Source organism: Pleurodeles waltl, chromosome 1_1, assembly GCF_031143425.1.
Source record: "Pleurodeles waltl isolate 20211129_DDA chromosome 1_1, aPleWal1.hap1.20221129, whole genome shotgun sequence".
Classification (NCBI taxonomy): Eukaryota; Metazoa; Chordata; class Amphibia; order Caudata; family Salamandridae; genus Pleurodeles; species Pleurodeles waltl.
The window spans coordinates 5,653,238-5,675,176 of NC_090436.1; the positions used below are offsets into that span (position 1 = coordinate 5,653,238).

The 21,939-nt window shown below is 45.6% G+C and overlaps 1 protein-coding gene across 2 annotated transcripts in view; it reads left to right on the forward strand.

Annotated features, from left to right (window-relative positions):
• Positions 1 to 21,939, forward strand: part of LOC138249767 (uncharacterized) — a 142,824-nt gene that overhangs the window by 117,806 nt on the left and 3,079 nt on the right. The window lies entirely within an intron of this gene.

The window sequence follows — 21,939 nt, forward strand, 5'->3', positions numbered from 1 at the left end:
GAAACTCACCGGCCTGTCTCCTGCCTTCCAAAGACCCTGCTCCAGCGACGCCTTCCAAAGGGACCAGCGACCTCGACATCCTCTGAGGACTGCCCCTGCTTCGAAAAGACAAGAAACTCCCGAGGACAGCGGACCTGCTCCAAGAAAGGCTGCAACTTTGTTTCCAGCAGCCTTGAAAGAACCCTGCAAGCTCCCCGCAAGAAGCGTGAGACTTGCAACACTGCACCCGGCGACCCCGACTCGGCTGGTGGAGATCCAACACCTCCGGAGGGACCCCAGGACTACTCTGATACTGTGAGTACAAAAACCTGTCCCCCCTGAGCCCCCACAGCGCCGCCTGCAGAGGGAATCCCGAGGCTTCCCCTGACCGCGACTCTCTGAAACCTAAGTCCCGACGCCTGGAAAAGACCCTGCACCCGCAGCCCCCAGGACCTGAAGGACCGGAATTTCACTGGAGAAGTGACCCCCAGGAGTCCCTCTCCCTTGCCCAAGTGGAGGTTTCCCCGAGGAAGCCCCCCCTTGCCTGCCTGCAGCGCTGAAGAGATCCGTTGATCTCTCATAGGCTAACATTGCGAACCCGACGCTTGTTTCTACACTGCACCCGGCCGCCCCCGCGCTGCTGAGGGTGAAATTTCTGTGTGGACTTGTGTCCCCCCCGGTGCCCTACAAAACCCCCCTGGTCTGCCCTCCGAAGACGCGGGTACTTACCTGCAAGCAGACCGGAACCGGGGCACCCCCTTCTCTCCATTCTAGCCTATGCGTTTTGGGCACCACTTTGAACTCTGCACCTGACCGGCCCTGAGCTGCTGGTGTGGTGACTTTGGGGTTGCTCTGAACCCCCAACGGTGGGCTACCTTGGACCAAGAACTGAACCCTGTAAGTGTCTTACTTACCTGGTAAAACTAACAAAAACTTACCTCCCCCAGGAACTGTGAAAATTGCACTAAGTGTCCACTTTTAAAGTAGCTATTTGTCAATAACTTGAAAAGTATACATGCAATTGAAATGATTCAAAGTTCCTAATGTACTTACCTGCAATACCTTTCAAACAAGATATTACATGTTAAATTTGAACCTGTGGTTCTTAAAATAAACTAAGAAAAGATATTTTTCTATAACAAACCCTATTGGCTGGATTTGTCTCTGAGTGTGTGTACCTCATTTATTGTCTATGTGTATGTACAACAAATGCTTAACACTACTCCTTGGATAAGCCTACTGCTCGACCACACTACCACAAAATAGAGCATTAGTATTATCTCTTTTACCACTATTTTACCTCTAAGGGGAACCCTTGGACTCTGTGCATGCTATTCCTTACTTTGAAATAGCACATACAGAGCCAACTTCCTACAGCCATGATCCTGGTCCAGGCAAGCCGCTTATGATTCCAGTCGCCCTGGGGGAACTCCCTCCCCCTAAGAAACATATTAAGAGTCTAGGGATAGGGTTGGACTCTTCACTAACGCTGGAACAGCATGCTGGGCATATATCCGCCACTTGCTTTGGCTTATTGAGACTCTTGAGTAAGGTTTTTACAGTTCTTCCATCCCTGGCAAAAAGACTTATCATTCAGGCAATCATTCGCTCCAGACTTGATTATGGCAATGGTTTATTTCTTGGCTCTCCTACATATGTGAAAAAGAAACTGCAGTTGGTACAAAATGCGGCAGCCCGCCTTCTACTGGACATCCCCAGACGTACCTCTGTTAAATCAGCATTAGTTTCGTTATGCTGGTTGCCTGTGAAACAGCACATAAAATGTAAGGCTTTGTGCTGTATTCACAGGTATCTTTACAACAGAGGTCCTCCGCTATCAAAGAACCTTGCTTCCTTCTATAAGCCTAACAGAGACCTGAGGTCGGCCTCAGCAGCTCTGGCCACCCTACCTAGAGTTAAAAAAGCTAGATGGGGTGGTGCCAAGCTGTGGCACTCCCTTCCTCCCCGACTTCGTCTTATAAGCCATGAATATAACTTTCGTAAGGCACTTAAAACCTGGCTGTCCCCTCTGCCTAGTTCAGGCTGCGGTCAGACAGTGCTGGGAGGTCCTAGGGTAGCCATGCACTTTATAAATTTTATAACATAACATAACAAGCCACTTTAGTTTGCCCTTAACTGAGCACATCCACCCTCTGGGAGGCAGGATTCAACACATGGTGAACGTCCAACCCATCTAACACATCCAGCAGATGGGTCTTCCAGATCGTTCAGCATGGCCATGCCCTTCTGCTTCTTTCTGACCTGCCGTAGCTTCCTCTCACATCAGATTCTCTCTCAACTGCACTCATCTTAGTGCAGAGGTGCAATGTCTACATTCCAAAGAAACCATCAGTAGGGTTCCAGACTCTGAATTAAGGATGGGTTGTTATTCCTGCTATTTCCTCGGGCCAAAGAAGAATCAATGCCTAATTTAGACATCTGCCACTTGAGTGCCTTCCTGCAGTAGAACACATTCAAAATGCTCATGTTTGTTTAGGTTCTGCCTGTCCTGTAACAGGGCTATTGAATGATGGTCTTGGACCTCCGTATTTTCATATACTCATCCTGCAGTCCTATCAACGTTTGCTGCTGTTCAGGGTAGACTAAGAGCTGAAGTGGCACCTAACAATTTTCAGGGACTTTGCATCCCAAGACGTGTCTTGGACATGTTGCAGTTCAAGGCCTTCCCTCCATTACAGCAAGTCCATGGCTTCCTCCCTAAAATCCCAATATTTCAACCTCTGCCCTGGATCTCATTGATAGCAGCTTTAAGACTTATTGGCTGCTGGCTTCCTGCATTCAGCTTGTCAACTGTGCCACGTAGCATATGCGGGCTTTGCAGTGGAATCTGAAGGCTCAGTGGTCCCATCCCCAAGAAAACATGTCCGGTGTCATCCAGGTTTCAGAGGAGACTGGACAAGATCTACAGTGGTGGCTGATCGACTCCAGTCTGACCAGTGTTAGGCCCCTCTCCTTACCGCTGACAGAGGTGACAGATGCATTATTTTTGCGCCAGGGAGTTCACCTGGGAGAGGTGGAGATCAGAGTACTCTTGACATCAGCAGCAACCCAGCTCCATATCAATATATTGGAGTTGTGGGCAAGTTATCCGTCAGTGGAGGCCTTTCTGCTATCCATCCGGGGGAAGCTAGTGCAGAATCTTACAGAGAACAGCACCACCAAGTGGTCCTGGGTCCGATACCAGATGGCACTGTGCCTCTGGAGGTGAATCGAACATCATGGGATTGCACTGATTGCGAAACACCTAGCGGGACCCTTGAACACCAAGGCAGATGAGCTGAGCTGGTGGCATAGGGGGAGAAACCTGGCCGGATCTCTTCGCCGCTGCCATATGCACCATGTACAGACGTTTGTGCCTTAGAGTTCCTTCAAAGGCTCTCGCTAAGGGATGCATAATAACTGGAGTGGAACACTAGACTTCTGTCCGCCTTCCTGCACCGATTTCTGAAGAACTGGAATGACCGGGCCCAAGTCATCCTTGTGGTTTCATCAATTAAGCTAGATATTTAGGGCCCTGGGCCTCAGTCAGGTTCAATGATTCTAGTAGAAAAGAGACTCCATAATTTGTGCATAATTCTTGCCACCCCTGTTCTCGTACTTTTACAATTCAGAATTATCCCCGATTTTTGTACAGACAGCATTATGCTACCAATATATTAAGAGTTCTCATAGTCAGACATAGATCCTCGTTATCTTCTTAACTTCGCAGTTGGAAGAAACAAGAGGATACCACCGAACCAATCTGTGGTTTCAGAGTTCGGTCCTCATCTATAATAATGTCAAGGCTTTTTACTGTGGGGGTTGTGGGGGGTGCAATCCAGTCCATTTTAGACGGTCAAAATTATGGACTCTAAAGATTAAACTTGTTTTCAGTTATAACGGTCTGTGTTTTCAGAGTTAAGTTTTAAATGGTTTTCATCCAGTCACGGGTGAGTAGTGTCGTGCCTTGAAGGTGCATTTTAGCACTAGGAGTGTTGTCCACTATAAGCAGAAGCTGCATATCATCAGCATAGTTACATAGTTTAACTTACATTTTTTTTGAGCGAATGGACCAGGGGGTGAATGTATAGGTTGAAGAGGTGTGGAGAAAGCGAAGGTCCTCGTGGCACTTCACAATTTAGCTGTACTAGGGGGGACTTGAAGCCGGACAGCCTGACAGATTGTGATGTATCTTGTAAAAAAGAAGCCACCCAATTAGTAGCAAAGTCCTGGAGACCTGCAGCCCGACAAGGTCAACCAAGAGATTATGATTGATTGTGTCAAAGGCCACTAAGAGATTGAGCAGAACGAGGGCCTGTGTCTTACCTTTATCAACCGCTTCATGCAAATCATCTGTACCCGCTAGGATAACTGCTTCTGCAAAGTGTGCTGTCAGAAACCAGCTTGGTAAGTGTCCAGATAGTCTGTATCTTCGAGGAAGGAACAAAGGCACCTACATGTGCCTCGAGAATTGCCAGGTAGGTAAGTAAGGAAATTGGATGATATATTTTTTTTAAGTTGAGAGGGTTCTCATCTACTTTCTTTTGGAGTCGGACCACTAGTGCCTCTTTAAAGGGACTAGGAACAATTCCTTGATTAATAGAGTTGTTGAGAAGTGATAGTGCCACATCAGGGGGTAAAGTGGATACTGGTTTTAAAATATTTTGGGGACAGGTATTGTTAGGAGAGCCTGATTTAATGTTTGTTAGTAGGACCATGAATTCCTCCTCACTGATCTCAGAGAACGATGAAAGATAAAAGGGATTTTTCTCATCAGTATTGTTCGCTGTGGTATTGTGCCCCAGTCTAGCAGTGATGCTCGCTTTTTGGTGGACTCAATCTTGCTGATAATGAATTGAGAGACTTGCATAAGTGTTGAAATGGAGTAATAGGAAGAATGGTTCTGTCTGGACTTGAAAGCTCAGAGACCATTTTTAAATATCACTTTTGAGTGATTAGTACAATTCAGTATATTATTGGTTAAAGAAGGTAGTTTCAGCTTGTTTAATCAGTTGTTTATACTCTTTGAATAGTCTTACAAAGATTCCCTTAGGATCTTTGACGCAGTCCTTACGCCATCTGTGTTCTGGCCTCCTGAATTCCATTTAATCTGCTTCTAGCTCTTCTGAGAACTATTTGGTGGCTTCATGACGTCTCATCTGTGTAACTTTACGAGGGGGTGCACGCTTGTTACTAGCCTCCACTAGCCATCCCTTGATGGCCTCTGCATGGCCAACAATGTCTGCCATGGGACTAGGAAGGGATATTTTCAACTTACTGCAAAAGGAGTTCAAATCAACACAGGACCAGTTTCTTATGAAAGAAAACAGACACTTCGGGGAGCTCATAGAAGATTCATGTTCTTCTGTTCGAAGCTAGAATTTGGTATTTCTAGTGCGTACGCTGTAGGTTTAGGTGAGGTCACCCACTGGCGCTTCCGGCTGGTTCGTTCTTCAGAGGGCTCCCTGCAAAGGGAATGAAACATGCTTTTTAGTTAATGATAAACACTTTCACTGTTTGTGAAGGTCACCTAATTGAAGGTAGAAAATTCACATTTTATGAAGAAGAAATTGATGACTGTCCTGCATCAAAAGTGTGTATGTATGTGAATATATATATATGTGTTCGATGGCATGTGTAGCTGCAGATTCACATGCTTTGCACATCCCGCCATCTAGTGTTGGGCTCGGAGTGTTACAAGTTGTTTTTCTTCTAAGAAGTCTTTCGAGTCACGAGACCGAGGGACTCCTCCCCTTTCGGCTCCATTGCGCATGGGCGTCGACTCCATCTTTGATTGTTTTTTTTCCGCCATCGGGTTCGGATGTATTCCTTTTCGCTCCGTGTTTCGGTTCGGAAAGTTAGTTAGAATTTCGGAAAAATCGACGGTATTGTTTGCGTTCGGTATCGGGTTAGTTACTACAGATCGACACCGATTTTTGAAGAGCTCCGGTGGCCCTTCGGGGTTTTTTCGATCCCCCGTCGGGGCCTGGTCGGCCCGGCCACGTGTCTCTTCAAGACTGATGGAACGGACCCCATTCCGCTTCTGCCCAAAATGTCACAACAAGTATCCGTATACAGATCAGCACCTGGTCTGTAACTTGTGTTTGTCTCCAGAACACAAAGAAGAGACGTGTGAAGCCTGTCGAGCGTTTCAGTCGAGGAAGACATTAAGAGACCGAAGAGCAAGAAGACTGCAAATGGCGTCGGCGCCGACAGGACAAAGGCATTTGGAGGAGGAAGAGGAAAGCTTCTCCATCCAGGAGTCAGACTCTGACGAGCTCGATCCCGAAGAAACGCCTAAAATTGTGACTAAGACGTCGAAACATAAAACTCACAAGAAGACCACAAAAGCCCAGGGGACGCCATGGCTTAACCCGTAAAATAGGTGATCGACCATCGGCACCGAAAAAGGGCACGCTTGTGTCGAAGTCATCCGACTCCGGTCGAGATACTGGCACACAGCAATCTCGAGCCCGAGACAGCGGCTCCAAAATGGGTCGGCACCGAGAGATCACGACGCCGAAAATAAAGAAAGTGTCGTCGGAGCCGAAAAAGGCTACCGAAAAGGTTTCCATTCTGAAACATCCAGCATCGGAACCGAAATCAGGTTCCTACACAGAGGAAGAGGGATTGTCCTCCCAAATGCAAGGACATAAGTTCGGACAAGAACTAGAATCAATGGAGCCAGACTACACTCAAAGGAGGCTCCACATTCAAAAGGACACAGGGAAGATAACCACTCTTCCCCCAATTAAAATAAAAAGAAAACTTGCCAATGGGACTCTCGGCAAAAACAGTTTCACATAAATCACTTAGAACTATTGGCAGTATTTCTAGCGTTAAAAGCATTTCAACCAAAATTAAGCCACAAACACATTCTTGTCAAAACAGACAACATGACAACGATGTATTACCTAAACAAACAGGGAGGAACACACTCAACACAGTTGTGTCTCCTGACACAGAAAATATGGCATTGGGCGATACACAACCACATTCGCCTAATAGCACAGTTCATTCCAGGGATACAGAATCAATTAGCAGACAATCTCTCTTGGGATCACCAACAGATCCACGAATGGGAAATTCATCCCCAAGTACTAAACACTTACTTCCAAAATTGGGGAACACCACAAATAGACCTGTTTGCGACAAAAGAAAACGCAAAATGCCAAAACTTCGCATCCAGGTACCCATATGTAGGAAGTTGGCTCTGTATGTGCTATTTCAAAGTAAGGAATAGCATGCACAGAATCCAAGGGTTCCCCTTAGAGGTAAAATAGTGGTAAAAATAGATAATACTAATGCTCTATTTTTTGGTAGTGTGGTCGAGCAGTAGGCTTATCCAAGGAGTAGTGTTAAGCATTTGTTGTACATACACATAGACAATAAATGAGGTACACACACTCAGGGACAAATCCAGCCAATAGGTTTTGTATAGAAAAATATCTTTTCTTAGTTTATTTTAAGAACCACAGGTTCAAATTTAACATGTAATATCTTGTTTGAAAGGTATTGCAGGTAAGTACATTAGGAACTTTGAATCATTTCAATTGCATGTATACTTTTCAAGTTATTCACAAATAGCTATTTCAAAAGTGGACACTTAGTGCAATTTTCACAGTTCCTGGGGGAGATAAGTTTTTGTTAGTTTTACCAGGTAAGTAAGACACTTACAGGGTTCAGTTCTTGGTCCAAGGTAGCCCACCGTTGGGGGTTCAGAGCAACCCCAAAGTTACCACACCAGCAGCTCAGGGCCGGTCAGGTGCAGAGTTCAAAGTGGTGCCCAAAACGCATAGGCTATAATGGAGAGAAGGGGGTGCCCCGGTTCCGGTCTGTTTGCAGGTAAGTACCCGCGTCTTCGGAGGGCAGACCAGGGGGGTTTTGTAGGGCACCGGGGGGGACACAAGCCCACACAGAAATTTCACCCTCAGCGGCGCGGGGGCGGCCGGGTGCAGTGTTAGAACAAGCGTTGGGTTCGCAATGTAAGTCAATGAGAGATCAAGGGATCTCTTCAGCGCTGCAGGCAGGCAAGGGGGGGCTTCCTCGGGGAAACCTCCACTTGGGCAAGGGAGAGGGACTCCTGGGGGTCACTTCTGCAGTGAAAGTCCGGTCCTTCAGGTCCTGGGGGCTGCGGGTGCAGGGTCTTTTCCAGGCGTCGGGACTTAGGTTTCAGAGAGTCGCGGTCAGGGGAAGCCTCGGGATTCCCTCTGCAGGCGGCGCTGTGGGGGCTCAGGGGGGACAGGTTTTGGTACTCACAGTCGTAGAGTAGTCCGGGGGTCCTCCCTGAGGTGTTGGTTCTCCACCAGCCGAGTCGGGGTCGCCGGGTGCAGTGTTGCAAGTCTCACGCTTCTTGCGGGGAGTTGCAGGGTTCTTTAAAGCTGCTTCTTGAAACAAAGTTGCAGTCTTTTTGGAGCAGGTCCGCTGTCCTCGGGAGTTTCTTGTCGTCGTCGAAGCAGGGCAGTCCTCAGAGGATTCAGAGGTCGCTGGTCCCTTTGGAAGGCGTCGCTGGAGCAGAGTTCTTTGGAAGGCAGGAGACAGGCTGGTGAGTTTCTGGGGCCAAGGCAGTTGTTGTCTTCTGGTCTTCCTCTGCAGGGGTTTTCAGCTAGGCAGTCCTTCTTCTTGTTGCAGGAATCTAATTTTCTAGGGTTCAGGGTAGCCCTTAAATACTAAATTTAAGGGCGTGTTTAGGTCTGGGGGGTTAGTAGCCAATGGCTACTAGCCCTGAGGGTGGGTACATCCTCTTTGTGCCTCCTCCCAAGGGGAGGGGGTCACAATCCTAACCCTATTGGGGGAATCCTCCATCTGCAAGATGGAGGATTTCTAAAAGTTAGTCACCTCAGCTCAGGACACCTTAGGGGCTGTCCTGACTGGCCAGTGACTCCTCCTTGTTGCTTTCTTTGTTCCCTCCAGCCTTGCCGCCAAAAGTGGGGGCCGTGGCCGGAGGGGGGCAGGCAACTCCACTAAGCTGGAGTGCCCTGCTGGGCTGTGACAAAGGGGTGAGCCTTTGAGGCTCACCGCCAGGTGTTACAGCTCCTGCCTGGGGGAGGTGTTAGCATCTCCACCCAGTGCAGGCTTTGTTACTGGCCTCAGAGTGACAAAGGCACTCTCCCCATGGGGCCAGCAACATGTCTCTAGTGTGGCAGGCTGCTGGAACTAGTCAGCCTACACAGACAGTCGGTTAAGTTTCAGGGGGCACCTCTAAGGTGCCCTCTGGGGTGTATTTTGCAATAAAATGTACACTGCCATCAGTGTGCATTTATTGTGCTGAGAAGTTTGATACCAAACTTCCCAGTTTTCAGTGTAGCCATTATGGTGCTGTGGAGTTCGTGTAAAACAGACTCCCAGACCATATACTCTTATGGCTACCCTGCACTTACAATGTCTAAGGTTTTGCTTAGACACTGTAGGGGTACAGTGCTCATGCACTGGTACCCTCACCTATGGTATAGTGCACCCTGCCTTGGGGCTGTAAGGCCTGCTAGAGGGGTGTCTTACCTATACTGCATAGGCAGTGAGAGGCTGGCATGGCACCCTGAGGGGAGTGCTATGTCGACTTACTCATTTTGTTCTCACTAGCACACACAGGCTTGTAAGCAGTGTGTCTGTGCTGAGTGAGGGGTCTCTAGGGTGGCATAATACATGCTGCAGCCCTTAGAGACCTTCCCTGGCATCAGGGCCCTTGGTACCAGAGGTACCAGTTACAAGGGACTTATCTGGATGCCAGGGTCTGCCAATTGTGGAAACAATGGTACATTTTAGGTGAAAGAACACTGGTGCTGGGGCCTGGTTAGCAGGGTCCCAGCACACTTCTCAGTCAAGTCAGCATCAGTATAGGCAAAAAGTGGGGGGTAACTGCAACAGGGAGCCATTTCTTTACACCATAAGATCAGTCTCTGGGCAATGCGTTATGGATGAGTTGGTCAGGGATAGTTGCATACGCTTTCCCCCCTCTCCCACTCCTTCCATATCTAGTAAACAAGTTGAGTCAAAACAAACTCAAACTCATACTCATAGCACCAACTTGGGCAAGACAACCATGGTATACAACACTACTAGACCTCTCAGTAGTGCCTCATATCAAACTACCAAACAGACCAGATCTGTTAACTCAACACAATCAACAGATCAGACAGTATCGCTGAATCTAGCAATTTGGCTCCTGAAGTCTTAGAGTTCGGACATTTAGACCTTACACAGGAATGTATGGAAGTCATAAAACAAGCTAGAAAACTAACCACTAGACATTGCTATGCAAATAAGTGGAAAAGGTTTGTTTATTATTGCCATAATATTCAAATTCAACCCTTACACGCACCTGCTAAAGACATTGTAAGCTATTTGCTACATTTGCAAAAGTCAAAACTAGCTTTTTCATCCATTAAAATACATATTACCGCAATTTCAGCTTACCTGCAAATTACCCACTCAACTTCACTGTTTAGGATACCAGTCATAAAAGCATTTATGGAAGGCCTAAAAAGAATTATACCACCAAGAACACCACCAGTTCCTTCGTGGAACCTCAACATTGTCTTAACACGACTCATGGGGCCACCATTTGAACCCATGCACTCATGTGAAATGCAATATTTAACATGGAAAGTTGCATTTCTGATTGTCATCACATCTCTAAGAAGAGTCCGTGAAATCCAAGCATTTACCATACAAGAACCATTTATTCAAATACACAAGCATAAAGTAGTTCTACGTACAAATCCTAAATTTATACCAAAAGTCATATCACCGTTCCACTTGAATCAAACAGTAGAACTACCAGTGTTCTTCCCACAGCCAGATTCTGTAGTTGAGAGAGCACTGAATACATTAGACATCAAAAGAGCGTTAATGTACTACATTGACAGAACAAAACAAATTCGGAAAACAAAACAATTATTTGTTGCTTTCCAAAAACCTCACACAGGTAATCCAATTTCAAAACAAGGCATTGCTAGATGGATAGTTAAATGCATTCAAACCTGTTATCTCAAAGCAAAAAGAGAACTGCCTATTACACCTAGGGCACACTCAACTAGAAAGAAAGGTGCTACCATGGCCTTTCTAGGAAACATTCCAATGACTGAAATATGTAAGGCAGACACATGTTCTACGCCTCATAGGTTTACCAAGCACTACTGCATGGATGTGTTAACAGCACAACAAGCCACAGTAGGACAAGCAGTACTACGAACTTTGTTTCAAACAACTTCAACTCCTACAGGCTGAACCACCGCTTTTGGGGAGATAACTGCTTACTAGTCTATAGACAGCATGTGTATCTGCAGCTACACATGCCATCGAACGGAAAATGTCACTTACCCAGTGTACATCTGTTCGTGGCATGAGACGCTGCAGATTCACATGCGCCCACCCGCCTCCCCGGGAGCCTGTAGCCATTTTGAAGTTGATCTTAAACATTTGTAAATTTGTAAATATATCACTTTAAACTACATTATGTACATACATGTTTACTCCATTGTATGGGCACTATTACTATAATACACAACTCCTACCTCACCCTCTGCGGGGAAAACAATCTAAGATGGAGTCGATGCCCATGCGCAATGTAGCCGATACTGGGTAAGTGACGTTTTCCATATATATATATATTGTTGTTTTTCTTCGAAGAAGTCTTTTCGAGTCACGAGACCGAGGGACTCCTCCCATTTCGACTCCATTGCGCATGGGCGTCGACTCCATCTTAGATTGTTTTTTTTCTGCCATCGGGTTCGGACGTGTTCCTTTTCGCTCCGTGTTTCGGGTCGGGAAGTTAGTTAGAATCTCGGAAAAAACTTCGGTATTGTTTGCGTTCGGTATCGGGTTAGTTACAACAGATCGACACCGAATTTTGAAAAGCTCCGGTGGCCCTTCGGGGTTTTTTCGATTCCCCCGTCGGGGCCTGGTAGGCCCGGCCACGTGTGACTTCAAGGCTGATGGAACGGACCCCATTCCGCTTCTGTCCAAAATGCCATAACAAGTATCTGTATACGGATCAGCATCTGGTCTGTAACTTGTGCTTGTCCCCAGAGCACAAGGAAGATACTGGTGAGGCCTGTCGAGCGTTTCGGTCGAGAAAGACGTTAAGAGACCGAAGAGCCAGAAGACTGCAGATGGCGTAGACGCCGACAGGACAAGAGCGTTTCGAGGAGGAAGAGGAAGCTTTCTCTATCCACGAGTCGGACTCGGAAGAGCTCGAGGCCGAAGAAATGCCGAAAACCGTGAGTAAGACGTTGAAACATAACTCACGAGAAGTCAACAAAAGCCCAGGGGACGCCACCGCCAACAGGCCATGGCTTAACCCAAAAAATAGGTGACCGATCCAAGGCACCGAAAAAGGGCACGCTGGTGTCGAAGTCATCCGACTCCGGTCGAGATACCGCCACACAGCAATCTTGGACCCGAGACATCGGCTCAGAGAAATTTCGGCACCGTGACAGCGGCACCGAACAAATTCGCCACCGAAACACCACCACGCCAAAAATTACAAAGGTTTATTCGGAGCCTAAAAAGACGTCCGAAAAAGTTTCGGTTCCGAAACATCCAGCCTCGGAGCCGAAAACAGGTTCCTATACAGAGGAACAAGGATTGTCCTCCCAAATGCAAAAACATAGATTCGGAGAGGAACTTCAAGCAGTAGAGCCAGACTATACTCAAAGGAGGCTCCACATTCAACAAGACACAGGGAAGATAACCACTCTTCCCCCAATTAAAATAAAAAGAAAACTTGCCTTTTAAGGAAAGGACAAGGAGCCACAGGCAAAGGTGGCAAGGAAAACACCTCCACCACCGTCTCCACCACCATCAGTGCACACATCACCAGTAGCAACTCCTCCACTGATGCACTCAGGGTTCAAGCCGGAAATTCAACAAGCCGTGCTAAATATGCCATTTAATGAACAGCAGTTGTTTGGGCCGGAAGTCGACACTGCTATTGATAAACTCAAGAAAGACACTGATACAGCAAAAGCCATGGGCGCACTCTACTCCCCGCAGAGCAGAGGCACATTTCGTAAAACACCTTTTAGGGGAGGGTTTCGAGGACAACCTACAGAAACCACAACATCACAAACAAGGCCCACTTACCAAAGCCAATATCAGCGGGGAAGTTTTCGGGGGCAATATAGAGGGGGACAATTCCAAAAAAATAGAGGAAAATTCCAAAGCCCCAAAACTCCTCAAAATAAGCAGTGACTTACAAGTCACACATCCCCATCACATAACACCTGTGGGGGGGAAGACTAAGCCAATTTTACAAACATTGGGAGGAGATAACAACAGATACTTGGGTACTAGCAATTATCCAGCATGGTTATTGCATAGAATTTCTCAAATTCCCTCCAACAGTCCCACCGAAAACAGACAGTATGTCAAAACAACATATAAATCTTCTAGGATTAGAAGTTCAAGCATTGCTTCAAAAAGAGGCAATAGAATTAGTACCAAAACAAGAACTAAACACAGGAGTTTACTCACTGTACTTTCTGATACCCAAAAAAGACAAAAGTCTAAGACCTATACTAGATCTCAGAATATTAAATACATACATCAAATCAGACCACTTTCACATGGTTACATTACAAGAACTAATCCCACTGCTCAAACAACAAGACTACATGACAACACTGGATCTAAAGGATGCATATTTCCATATACCAATACATCCTTCACACATAAAGTACCTAAGGTTTGTATTCCAAGGGATACATTACCAATTCAAAGTGTTGCCATTCGGAATAACAACTGCGCCAAGAGTTTTTACAAAATGTCTAGCAGTAGTAGCTACACATATCAGGAGGCAGCAAATACATGTGTTCCCGTACCTAGACGATTGGTTAATCAAAACCAACACGCAAATACAGTGTTCACAACACACAAATTATGTCATAGAAACCCTACACAAACTAGGTTTCTCAATCAATTACTCAGTCACACCTTCTGCCGTGTCAAACACAGCAATACCTAGGAGCAACAATCAACACAGTAAAAGCAATTGCCACTCCAAGTCCACAAAGAGTCCAAACATTTCACAATGTAATACAAGCCATGTATCCAAACCAAAAGATACAGGGCAAATTGGTGATGAAACTTCTAGGCATGATGTCATCATGCATAGCCATTGTCCCAAACGCAAGGCTGCACATGCGGCCCTTACAACAGTGCCTAGCAACACAATGGACACAAGCACAGGGTCAACTTCTAGATGTGGTGTTGATAGACAGCCAAACACACACCTCGCTTCAATGGTGGAACAGTATAAATTTAAACCAAGGGCAGCCTTTTCAAGACCCAGTGCCACAATACGTAATAACAACAGATGCTTCCATGACAGGGTGGGGAGCACACCTCGATCAAGACAGCATCCAAGGACAATGGGACATTCAGCAAAAACAGTTTCATATAAACCACTTAGAACTGTTAGCGGTATTTCTAGCTCTGAAAGCATTTCAACCCATAATAACCAACAAATACACTCTTGTCAAAACAGACAACATGACAACAATGTATTACCTAATACCAAACAGGGAGGAACACACTTGACACAGTTGTGTCTCCTAACACAAAAAATATGCCATTGGGCGATTCACAACCACATTCGCCTAATAGCACAATTTATTCCAGGGATTCAGAATCAGTTAGCAGATAATCTCTCTCGGGATCACCAACAGATCCAAGAATGGGAAATTCACCCCCAAATACTGAACACTTACTTCAGACTGTGGGGAACGCCACAAATAGATCTATTTGAAACAAAAGAAAACTCAAAATGCCAAAACTTCGCATCCAGGTACCCACAACATCAGTCTCAGGGCAATGCACTATGGATGAACTGGTCAGGGATATTTGCGTACGCTTTTCCCCGCTCTCCCACTTCTTCCATATCTAGTAAACAAGTTTAGTCAAAACAAACTCAAACTCATACTAATAGCACCAACATGGGCGAGGCAACCTTGGTACGCAACACTACTAGACCTTTCAGTAGTACCTCATGTCAAACTACCCAACAGACCAGATCTGTTAACACAACACAAACAGATCAGACATCCAAATCCAGCATCGCTGAATCTAGCAATTTGGCTCCTGAAATCATAGAATTCGTGCACTTAGACCTCACACAGGAATGTATGGAAGTCATAAAACAAGCTAGAAGACCTACCACTAGACACTGCTATGCAAATAAGTGGAAAAGATTTGTTTATTACTGCCATAATAATCAAATTCAACCTTTACACGCATCTGCAAAAGATATAGTAGGATACTTACTACATTTGCAAAAATCAAAACTAGCTTTCTCTTCCATTAAAATACATCTTACTGCAATTTCAGCTTACCTGCAAATTACGCACTCAACTTCATTATTTAGGATACCAGTCATAAAAGCGTTTATGGAAGGCCTAAAGAGAATTATACCACCAAGAACACCACTAGTTCCTTCATGGAACCTCAACATTGTCTTAACACGACTCATGGGTCCACCTTTTGAGCCCATGCACTCTTGTGAAATGCAATACTTAACGTGGAAAGTTGCATTTTTAATTGCCATCACATCTCTAAGAAGAGTGAGTGAAATTCAAGCATTTACCATTCAAGAACCGTTTATTCAAATACACAAAAATAAAGTTGTTCTACGGACAAATCCTAAATTTTTACCAAAAGTAATCTCACTGTTCCACTTGAATCAAACTGTAGAATTACCAGTGTTCTTCCCACAGCCAAATTCTGTAGCTGAAAGAGCACTACATACATTAGACATCAAAAGAGCACTAATGTACTACAATGACAGAACAAAACAAATTCGAAAGACAAAACAACTATTTATTGCCTTTCAAAAACCTCATACAGGAAATCCAATTTCAAAACAAGGCATTGCCAGGTGGATAGTTAAGTGCATTCAAACCTGCTATCTTAAAGCTAAAAGAGAACTGCCTATTACACCAAAGGCACACTCAACCAGAAAGAAAGGTGCTACCATGGCCTTTCTAGGAAATATTCCAATGAACGAATTATGTAAGGCAGCAACATGGTCTACGCCTCATACATTTACCAAGCACTACTGTGTAGATGTGTTAACTGCACAACAAGCCACAGTAGGCCAAGCTGTACTAAGAACATTATTTCAAACTACTTCAACTCCTACAGGCTGAACCACCGCTTTTGGGGAGATAACTGCTTACTAGTCTATGCACAGCATGTGTATCTGCAGCTACACATGCCATCGAACGGAAAATGTCACTTACCCAGTGTACATCTGTTCGTGGCATTAGTCGCTGCAGATTCACATGCGCCCACCCGCCTCCCCGGGAGCCTGTAGACGTTTACAGGGAGTGCAGAATTATTAGGCAAATGAGTATTTTGACCACATCATCCTCTTTATGCATGTTGTCTTACTCCAAGCTGTATAGGCTCGAAAGCCTACTACCAATTAAGCATATTAGGTGATGTGCATCTCTGTAATGAGAAGGGGTGTAGTCTAATGACATCAACACCCTATATCAGGTGTGCATAATTATTAGGCAACTTCCTTTCCTTTGGCAAAATGGGTCAAAAGAAGGACTTGACAGGCTCAGAAAAGTCAAAAATAGTGAGATATCTTGCAGAGGGATGCAGCACTCTTAAAATTGCAAAGCTTCTGAAGTGTCATCATCAAACAATCAAGCGTTTCATTCAAAATAGTCAACAGGGTCGCAAGAAGCGTGTGGAAAAACCAAGGCGCAAAATAACTGCCCATGAACTGAGAAAAGTCAAGCGTGCAGCTGCCACGATGCCACTTGCCACCAGTTTGGCCATATTTCAGAGCTGCAACATCACTGGAGTGCCCAAAAGCACAAGGTGTGCAATACTCAGAGACATGGCCAAGGTAAGAAAGGCTGAAAGACGACCACCACTGAACAAGACACACAAGCTGAAACGTCAAGACTGGGCCAAGAAATATCTCAAGACTGATTTTTCTAAGGTTTTATGGACTGATGAAATGAGAGTGAGTCTTGATGGGCCAGATGGATGGGCCCGTGGCTGGATTGGTAAAGGGCAGAGAGCTCCAGTCCGACTCAGACGCCAGCAAGGTGGAGGTGGAGTACTGGTTTGGGCTGGTATCATCAAAGATGAGCTTGTGGGGCCTTTTCGGGTTGAGGATGGAGTCAAGCTCAACTCCCAGTCCTACTGCCAGTTCCTGGAAGACACCTTCTTCAAGCAGTGGTACAGGAAGAAGTCTGCATCCTTCAAGAAAAACATGATTTTCATGCAGGACAATGCTCCATCACACGCGTCCAAGTACTACACAGCGTGGCTGGCAAGAAAGGGTATAAAAGAAGGAAATCTAATGACATGGCCTCCTTGTTCACCTGATCTGAACCCCATTGAGAACCTGTGGTCCATCATCAAATGTGAGATTTACAAGGAGGGAAAACAGTACACCTCTCTGAACAGTGTCTGGGAGGCTGTGGTTGCTGCTGCACGCAATGTTGATGGTGAACAGATCAAAACACTGACAGAATCCATGGATGGCAGGCTTTTGAGTGTCCTTGCAAAGAAAGGTGGCTAGATTGGTCACTGATTTGTTTTTGTTTTGTTTTTGAATGTCAGAAATGTATATTTGTGAATGTTGAGATGTTATATTGGTTTCACTGGTAATAATAAATAATTGAAATGGGTATATATATTTTTTTGTTAAGTTGCCTAATAATTATGCACAGTAATAGTCACCTGCACACACAGATATCCCCCTAACATAGCTAAAACTAAAAACAAACTAAAAACTACTTCCAAAAATATTCAGCTTTGATATTAATCAGTTTTTTGGGTTCATTGAGAACATGGTTGTTGTTCAATAATAAAATTAATCCTCAAAAATACAACTTGCCTAATAATTCTGCACTCCCTGTAGAAGTAGATCTTAAACATTTGTACATTTGCAAATATATTACTTTAAACTTCATTATGTACATACGCATTCACTCCATTGCATGGGCACTATTACTAGCATACACAACTCCTACCTCACCCTCTGTGGGGAAAACAATCTAAGATGGAGTCGACGCCCATGCGCAATGGAGTCGAAATGGGAGGAGTCCCTCGGTCTTGTGACTCGAAAAGACTTCTTCGAAGAAAAACAACTTGTAACACTCCGAGCCCAACACCAGATGGCGGGATGTGCACAGCATGTGAATCTGCAGCTACACATGCCACGAACAGATGTACACTGGGTAAGTGACATTTTCCATATATATATATATATATATATATATATATATATATATATATATATATATATATATATGTATGTATGTATGTAAAATGCACCACAATTTTATTTGGCCAAATCAGGAGTACTGCACCTCGGGAAGAAAGTCATATGTCGCAAAGCAAAGTCAATATTGAGAGGCTTGATAAACTTATTTAATGGAGTTTATACAAGCTCCATAACTTGACGAAAACACAATTGAAAAAGCAATGAAAGTACATAAAAGACACACTGTAAGCACTACAATGTGGACAATTTGCGAGTGCCATGGCTCCTGAGCTTATAGGGTCTCTGACGTGTTCTCTAGGGCACACGTATATTGTAATGATTCCACCATCTCCCCCCAGATCTTGCAGTGTTTGTGCGGGCAACACTTTGCTGTGTACATCGTGCCTCTAGTTTCGCACGCCATTCTATCGCCTCTGTCCACTCAACTTGTGAGGGGACTTGGGCTGATTTCCACTGTCATTTGATCTCCCTTTTGACAGCTGTGATTTCCCCCCACCCCCCATTCCCACCAAGGAATGTTCTTCCCTAGGGCCTTCCATGTCCTCCATGATCCCCAGTAGAGTGACGGAGGGGGAGCAGCTGACTGGGCGCTCTCTGATTTGGTAAAGTGTAGAGAAAAACTTGGTCCTGTACCGCGAAATATCTCTGCACTCCGAGACCATGTGGAAGAACTCTGAGTCGCATCTAGAACATGCTGCTTCGGAAAATGCTCCCATCCTTTCAAGCCGCCTATGGGTAAGGTGTGAGAAAGGCCTCTTTGCATTGTTAGCCCCCCACTTTTTTCCTGGATAATGATGTGATTTCAAAATTGTAAGTTCCCTGGGTCCCTTCCAAACAGGTTCCCAGGGCCAGATGTTTTTCCCTGACAGTGTGCTGTTTATTGGTGCTTCAGTCACCCGTGTAAGTCCCTAGCAAATGGTGCCCATAGTACCCAGGCCATGGGTGCTAAAGGGGGCACCCCCAGAACCGCAGCACCAATTGTGCCACTCAGGGAGACCCCCACAATAGCCTCATGTAGACTGCCAATGCAAGTGCATGACGAGGTGTATTTTAAAAGTTGCAAACTCGACATGGCACTCGCCAGGAGTGCCCTGTCCATTAACACCACACGCACTGTAGGTAAGTCACCCCTCTGGCAGGTCTTACAGCCCTAAGGCAGGGTGCACTGTAATACATGTGAGGGCATATGTTTGCATGAGCAAATCTGCCCCTACTGTGTGTTTACAAAACCTTAAGGCATAGTAAGTGTACAGGGAAGCCATAGTAAATACATGTGCTGAGCACTGGTCATTACAAGTTTCCCAGCTATATGATGGCCTCTGAATACTGGGCTGTTTGGTATCAACGAACTCAGAGTAATAAATCTTCACTGGTACCAGTATTGGATTTATTATAAAATGTACCGAGAGGCCACCTTAGAGGTTCCCCTGCAAAACCTACACCACCCTGGCACAGTTGCTGGCTAGTTCAAACCATCCTGTCACCACCAGGCAGGGTCCTGGATCCCTGGGGAGAGAACCTCTGCTCCCTGGGACCAGCAAACAAAGCTCTTCCTGGGCAGCAGTGTTACACCTCCTCCCCCAGTAATGTGCACTGTTGCCCTTAAAACTTGACCCCCAGCCCTACTGCTAGCAGCAGATGGCCACCTCCATTTCAAACCCTCACCTCTGGTGGGAGGAAAATCCACAAAGACTAGGAGTGGTCCCCCCAGCCTGCACGACCCCTCAGGAGTGGCAGGCGAGGTGAGCACTCCATTCCATTTTCCTCCATCTTGGATGGCAGGAAAATAGCCTGTCAGGTATGTGACCCATTCCCACAGGATGTGATCACATAGTGGGTGTAGCCATCCTAAGGTAAGTGGCCTATTGGCCACTGCTAGATACTCCCCTAAACACCTACCGTGGGCATCCCTAAACCTACAGATCATATTCAACGGACACAAGAAGGCCAGCAACAAAGAGGACACAAGGTTCGAGAACAGAAGACCTGCTGCACAAAGAAAATGACGCCAAACCCTGCCTGCTGCAACCAGGACTTGACAATTACTGCTGAGGGGTCGACTAGACATCAGACGGACTCTCAGAAACCCCAGAGGACCGCCACCCTTCAATCACCAAGAACCTCCCTCCAGAGTGAAGGTGTCACTTCCTGCTCCCAGCAGACAAGAACCAGTAAAGTCCTGTTCACTGAACAATGAGCCAGACACAGCACCCAGACCAAATTCTACCCGGTGCACCCAGAGGACAAACCCTGCGTGTATGCCCGGTTTGGTGGCACTGCAACCTCCAGTGGCTAAACCCTGCAATAGCCAGGGGTGTTGGAACCCCAGGAGAAAAGTCCACCCCGGACTCTCCAAGGACCAGGAGCATGCACCAGTCGAGGGACTTCAGGACACTCAAGAAAACCCCCCAGCATGTCCCTACTGACCTGCAAACCACCCTCCAAGTGACCAGCACCTGGCTCAAAAGGCTCCCTGATGCCCTACCTTTGGCTGACCTGTCTGCTCTGCACTCTGCCTCCCTGGCCCCTGCATCTGAGAACCAGCTCTGCTCTAGGGGTCCCCCAAACCTTGTGACCTCCACCGTACAAGAGGACCCACCTGACTTAACTCTTAAGTCCCCCTGTGCAGTGCATTTCCATGTAGTCCCCTTCCCTGTGGCGCCCCAGACCTTCAGCCGCTGCTCCTGCTGGAACTGGGAGCTGCCTGAATTTCTCTGGCTGGTTCAAAGAATATCGCGACGACCTCAACCCGGAAACAAAAGGTGACACTTGTAAGAGCACTGCCTTGATTTTTATATATATTTTTTTTAATTTTCTCCCTTTGATTCCTACGATGCGTAGTTATGCACAGAAACAGAACATTTTCTAAACTTTCGAAAAATCATTACGTAAAAAGTACTTATCTGATTTTGATGATCTTGGTCTTAACAATTTTATACAAATCTGAAGTATTTTTGTAAATTGTTCTTGAGTTATTCTGCGTCAACATTTATTGATACTGTGAGTACAACAAATGCTTCGCACATCTCCTGGATTAGCCTAACTGCTCGATCAAGCTACCACTAAAATAGAGCATTAAGTGATCTGTTTTTGCCTCCGGGTATCAAGGTGTAGTTGCCCGGACTCTCTGCACAGTGTAAATCCTTTTTGCAGACTATATAGAGAACCAGCCACCAGCATGTTGTGTTTCAGATGTGGCAAGACTTTGCATTTTCTGATACTCTTAAAAATTGTCTGTAGCCAGCTGTATTTTTTAATTAGACTATGTTTCTAAATTGTGAAAATTAATTGCCAGAGCCTTGGTGATTCGAACTAAAAAGACTTCAGGCCTTAATTTTTTTTTTTTTCAAACGTTTTTAAAAGTTTGCAAAAATTGTCCAAGAGTTAAAAGGATCCCAACTTAAGTAAAGTAAACATGTCTGAAGCAAATAACCAGCCTCAGGAGCTCGACCTTACCCCTTGGATGAGATTAAGTCTAAGGGCACTCTGCAAGGCATACAACATTCACCCTGGTTATCAAGCTACTGCAGACACACTTATGAAACTTATGGCAGAGCATGAAACCAAGAACCCTGTGGAAGAGAGGGAACCTTCAACCTCCGCAAACCAAGACTCCTCAATAGACACTGTGGAGCAGGGAGATGAGAGCTTCCATGTCTCATAAGTAGGAGCCCCCTCAGATGAGGAGGAAGCTCTAGCTAGATTCTAGCTAG